A 5,077-nucleotide genomic window follows, 5' to 3' on the forward strand; every position below is an offset into this window, starting at 1 on the left:
GGGGCTTAGCTGTAGTCCAGTACTCGCCTAAGTTTGTAAAATCATAACGAGTGGTGAGCCAGCCTCCCACTCAGGGGCTTAGCTCTAGTCCAGTACTCGCCTAAGTTTGTAAAATCCTACCGAGTGGTGAGCAATCCTCCCACTCGGGGGCTTAGCTGCAGTCTAGTACTCGCCTAAGTTTGTAAAATCCCACCGAGTGGTGAGCAATCCTCCCACTCGGGGGCTTAGCTGTAGTCCAGTACTCGCCTAAGTTTGTAAAATCCTACCGAGTGGTGAGCAATCCTCCCACTCGGGGGCTTAGCTGCAGTACAGTACTCGCCTAAGTTTGTAAAATCCTACCGAGTGGTGAGTCGTCCTTCTCCTTTGGAGCTGCGCCATAAATACAATGTACGCTCCATCTCCATCCGCAAGGACGACGAGGTGCAAGCCGACTGCAATCCTTTCCCTGGGAGCTGCACCACAAGTACAACGTATGCTCCATCCCTACCCGCAAGGGCGACGAGGTGCAGTTCGACCGCGGCCCTCTTCTCCGAGCTAGGCCACAAATACAATGTGCGCTCCATCCTTGTCTGCAAGGACGATGAGGCACAGGTCGACTGCAACCTTCTCCTTCAATCTACGCCACAAATACAACGTGCGCTCCATCCTTGTCCGCAAGGACGGTGAGGTGCAGGTCGACTGCAACCTTCTCCTTCGAGCTACGCCACAAATAAAACATGCGCTCCATCCTTGTCTGCAAGGACGACAAGGCGCGGTTCGATTGAAGTCTCCATTTCAAGGCTGCATCTCAAACACGAAGGTCATTCCAAATAGGGAGCAGATTCCAAAAGCAATCGCAAGCATATTCAAAAGCAGTTCGGATAAATCCTAAAGTTCCAAGCGACAAATCAAAAGTATTCGAGCATCAAGCCCGAAGGAGTTTAATGATTACAACAACCACTCGGCATTCCGAGGCAAATTTAAGATAGGTTTAAATCTCATAGTTTGTTCACTCGGCAGGAGGAGGGCTGGCGGGTTCGACGAATTCGTCCAAGTCGATTCCATCTGTGATCCGAGTGGCAGCAGCGATGAAAGTCTCCATAAAGGACTGGAAGTCGTGCATTTTGGTGTTGGCGACCTTGATCGCCGCCAGCTTATCTTTGCGGGCTTCCTTGCAGTGGACTCTTACCAAGGACAACACCATGTTAGCACCACACCAGGCAGAGGACTTCTTCCACTCTTGCACTCGACCAGGGACCTTGTTGAGTGGAGTCATCAGAGATTCGAGGTCATTTTGAAGCGTCGCACTTGGCCAGAGTGATGAGTCGATCCGTGAAACTGCCACCTTCAGACGAGCAAGGTAACTTGCCACACTGGCGACACGAGATTCCAGTCGAAGCACATTCATGGCAGCCTCGTCGCCGACTGGAGAAGCAATAGGGTCCAAACCCGTCTTGATCCGTCCAGTCTCCTCGTCGAAGTTTTGGCAGAATTCTGCAGCCAAAGAGTTAGTGAGTCGGCAGAACTAACTTGCAGGCAGTAAAGCAGTCGGATTAAAAGGAGTACCTTCCAGCATAAGATAGAGCTTCTTGGCAAGAGTTCTCAGATAGGCTTCCATGCCATTTCTCTTACGAGCCGCAGACTCCAGCTTCTCATTCAGAGCCAACTTATCCTTCTTATGACGAGTTACCTCTCGGTTGGAATCAGTGAGAGAGGACTTCAGCTTGCTTACTTCTTCTTCCAGCACTTCGACCGAAGCCAACTTCTGGTCTGCAAGGGCAGTCTTATCTTGAGCCTCCTTCTGCGCAGCCGCAAGGTCTAAGTCCTTCTTCTCTAGAGCCAACCTCATTTTCTCTACAAAATAAGCAATCGGATCAAACAAGAAATCAAAGAAATACTTTAAAGGACGATCGACATGAGCAGTCGACAGGCAGTTACCTTCCATACTAGCAACTTCATCTTGAGCTTTCTTCAATTTTTGTTGGGCCAACTCCAAGTCAAGGTTGAGTTGTCTCTGCTTCTCCTCAAATTCGGTGAACTTGGCAATAAGAGTACAAGATTTCTGCAGAGGGTAAAAGACACATCAATCGACAAGATCAAAGATTATTTACTTCCGAGTGAATAAAACTTAAAAGTTTACTCAGACCCCATCCGACTGCCCGCAGTCGACCGTGGTCTCGGGGACTACACCCAGTGGGTGCACTTGGCGTGCCCCCACTGGTTCAGATCCCACTCGGCCGGTCAGCCCGGGTTGAGTGGAAGAAAGGAAAGGGAAAAGTACTCAGACCCCAGTCGACTGCTCGCATTCGACTGCGGTCTCGGGGACTACACCCAGTGGGTGCACTTAGCGTGCTCCCACCGGTTCAGATCCCACTCGCCCAGGCTGAGTGGAAGAGCGCGAATGCTAAAGACAACAAAACACCCAGTGGGTGTACAAATTCGACGCAAAAAATAAGAGATTGTATGAAAGAAAATATTTCAGGTAGCTTATCCTAATAGAACAAGGTCAGTCGAAAGCCTACTTACCTGGACATTGGCCTGAAGAGCCGCGCTAGCATCGTAAGCAGCATGGCTGTTCTCGTGCACCGTCTTCATCCGCTCCATCATCACGTTAGCCTGACGGATGGCCTCCGCAGCCGCGTCCGGCTGGCTTTCCAGAACATGGTAGTTGGTGAAGAAGGGGGCAGACGACCCAGGTGCGGCAGCTTGGAGCTCTGAAGCATGAGGTTGGAAGACTGAAGGAAACACCGGTACAATCAACGGTGCAGGGCGCTCACTCGATAATGGGACAACAAAAGTTACAGAGGCCCCACCTGCGTCTTCGGATTGCTGGACGGTTGGTGTTGTCATCGGTCCCTGCTGAGACGTCTTGCCAGCTGCTACTTTTTTATTCTTTCTGGGCCTAGGGGCCACATCTTCATCATCATCCGGAAGCTCGATGACGTTGGGTGGGGCTGCAAATAAACCAGTCGACGCCAAGTGAATTGCCAGAATTTAATCGACCAAATAATCAAGAACAAGATCACGAGGGTTTTACCTGGGTTGGAGGTAACCGCGTCTTCCATTTCCTCATCTTGGTATTGGCGGGAAGAAGTTTCAGATGTAGCAGCACTGCAAATGTCAACATTCAGTCGGTTATGTTCTGTTGCTCGAGTCGGCCAAAAGATCGGGCCAGATGATTACCCGGAGATGGTGGGAATGGTCACTTTGATTCTGGGCAAAGCCTTCGGTGGTTTGGAGGATGTGGCCTTCGATGGTTTCGGCGCTGGAGGCGGCGCAGTCTTGAGCTGTTTCGGTCCCTTCTCAGTCAGCACTAGAGAAGACGTCCGAGGGTGCTTCGAAGATTGCCCAGTCGGTGTGGCCACCAGGTCGGGGATGCTTGCCGGGTCGTGAGCATGCTTGGACCTCCTCTCTCTGCGAGGAGGAGAGTCGACCTCTTCCTCGTCACTCAGGTCGTCGCTCTCCTCGTCCTCCTCTGCATCCGAGTGCCACTCGCCACTCTCACCCCCGCTCGCCTCTCCCTCGACATTTTGCTCCTGCACTCCATTGGGCAGCGAGTACATATCAATAAGAGCCTAAAAAGACAATGAACAAAAGAAAGACAATCGACCGTCAACAAGATACCACATAGTAAATCAAGAAGACACTCGACAATGCAGAATCATACATGTTCCGGCTGGCGCAAATGGTCGAATGGAACCACCCTCCTGGACCCCCGGGGATTATCCTTGTTGCCGGTGATTCCTCTCAGCCACTTCTCCACCGTGTCCTCACTAACGTCCTCCGGGTGTATCCGAGTGGAATCCTCGAGTCCCGAGTACATCCACATCAGATGGTCACGAGCTTGGAGTGGTTGAATGTGTCGATTGAGGAAGACCTCCAGTAGGTCCATAACAGTCACTCCGTCGCGGACCAGTTGGACAACCCGCTCAACCAACACCTTCACCTGCGCCTGCTCCTCCGGGATCACTCTCAAAGAGGAGGGCTTCTCCACTCGACCCATGGAAAAGGGGGAAGTCCAGTCGATTGACCCGGGGTCGGCTGATCCTTGCAGTAAAACCAGGTCGACTGCCAGCCCTGGACCGAGTCGGGAAGGATCATAGCTGGGAAGGTGCTCTTGTTCCTCATTTGAATTCCAAGGCCCCCGCACATCTGTATCACGTGCGTCCTCTCGTCACTCGGGTTGGCCTTCTTGACTGTCTGGGAGCGACATGTGAATATGTGCTTGAAGAGACCCTAGTGCGGTCGGCAACCCAAGAAATTCTCGCACATTGACACGAAGGCAGCAAGGTACACGATGGTGTTTGGAGTAAAGTGGTGGTGTTGAGCCCCGAAGAAGTTCAAAAAACCACGAAAGAAAGGGTGGGGAGGCAAAGAAAACCCGCGGTCGACATGAGTGGCGAGGAGAACGCACTCACTCTCCTGCGGCCGCGGCTCGGTCTCGTTCCCCGGGAGCCGCGCCGATTCGTGGGGGATCAGTCCCCCCTCAACCAGATCGTCGATGTCGTCTTGGCTGATCGTCGAGCAGATCCAGTCTCCCTGGATCCAGCCTGGCGGCAGGCCGGACCTTGACGAGGATCCACCCCGGCTGGTCCTATTTCCTTTCGCCTTCGTCGTCGCCTTCTTTGCATGCTCCAACGCCACCGTCTTCTCCTTCCCCATGGCAGCGAATCGAGTCCGAGCGGGGCTACGATGCCGAGAGCGGAAGCAGGCACAGTGGAGAAATCTGAGGAAGACGAAGGAGAATGAGGGCGCACTGTTCAAAAGCCCGGTCCGGTGCCTTTTATAAGGACACTTCCGAGTGACTGACTTGTAGGCTCGGACGATCTTATCAAATCCCTCAACAGTCGCTCGCGTGATACGTGGCAAAAAAGGTGGCACGGGGATTGAGGCGACCTTCCTAATCCGTCTCGATTACCGCGGCCTCCCCCGCCTGGCGCGCTTCCCAAAACTCGAATCCTGCGAAATCCATGGATAGTAGAACAACTTGTCAGACGGAAGACATCCTCCACATCATCACTCGAAACTCTTCAGTAAAAGTTCACTCGACAAAAACTAAGAATGGATCAAGGCGACTGAAAAAGAAGTTGGTGTCGTC

Source organism: Triticum aestivum, chromosome 6A (genome assembly GCF_018294505.1).
Source record: "Triticum aestivum cultivar Chinese Spring chromosome 6A, IWGSC CS RefSeq v2.1, whole genome shotgun sequence".
NCBI classification, from domain to species: Eukaryota; Viridiplantae; Streptophyta; class Magnoliopsida; order Poales; family Poaceae; genus Triticum; species Triticum aestivum.